The following is a 1,302-nucleotide window of genomic DNA, read 5'->3' on the forward strand; positions in this document are numbered from 1 at the left end:
TACTTCTTTTACATGTGCAGGCATTTGTACTCGCCTGAACTAGATGACTCTCTCTCTCTCTCTCTCTCTTTCACTCTCGCTCTATCTCTCTATCTCTCTCTCTCTGAATCACATACCAACACACATTCACAAATACACAAATATATGCACGCACACACAAGCTCACACGGATAGAGATGGACTTTGCCAGTCCTTCCAAGCATGGGGAAATTTTGAGAGAGAGCGAGCGAGAGAGAGAGAAAGAGAGAGAGAGAGGGAGATGCAACAAAAGGGGAAATTCACGGTATGGGAAAAGGAGAGAGAGACACACACACACACACACACATGCAGCAAGCAATTGAGAGCAAGAGAGACAGAGAGAGGGAGAGAGAGAGAGGGGGCGAGAGACAGAGAGAGAGGGAGAGAGACAGAGAGAGAGAGGGATACTCATGGCATGGGAAGGGGCCTTCCACGATAAGAAGATAAAAGCAGAAGAAAACACTGAGTGATGAAGAAATAAGGGGATGACAGAGCCAGCGAGAGGATGAAGGGTAGAGTGAGCCAGGGGGGGTGTGAATGTTACTGTGTGTGTGTGTGTGTGTGTGTGTCTGTATGTGCGTGTGTGTGCGCGTGTGTATGTATGTGTGTGTGTCTATGTGATGTGTGCGTTTGTATGCATGCATGTGTGTGTTACTGTGTGTGTGTGTGTGTGTGTGTGTGTGTGTGAGTCCCAGGACACTGGGATGACTAACAACTAAGCGAGAAGAAGCTAAATAATTTCTGTGGGTGTATAGCCGCTGTAGCTGGGGGGTGTGCACGTGTCCACGTGCACTGTGAGCATCAGTGCACGTGTCCACGTCCATGTGTGAGCGTCCATCAGAGGACAGCGGTGGCTCGTATAAATAAACTGACCGGCACGGCCACACTGTAAATCACGGAGATACCCGGCACTCTGTAAATATTTTCTATATATGCGCACAATTTCATAGTTCATACTGGGTGGAGAGTTGCGCTCTTGTGTGTCTGTGTGTGTGTGTGTGTTTGTGTTTGTTTGTGTGTGTGTGTGGGCGTGTGTTGAGTACACACACTTATCCCATGCCGCTATAAATCTCGTCAATAAACCATATTTTTGAGCGGTTGAGAGTCTGATAATGTGTTATGATGAGGCTTAGATGAGCAACCCACACACACACACACACACACACAGAAACACATACAGAAACACACACATGCACGCACACACACATCCATGGATATACACTCACATGCAGAAACCCTCATTAAACAAACATGGTCGCTTAAACACACACACGCACACACACA

This window comes from Micromesistius poutassou (genome assembly GCF_964030765.1).
Source record: "Micromesistius poutassou genome assembly, chromosome: 11".
Classification (NCBI taxonomy): domain Eukaryota; kingdom Metazoa; phylum Chordata; class Actinopteri; order Gadiformes; family Gadidae; genus Micromesistius; species Micromesistius poutassou.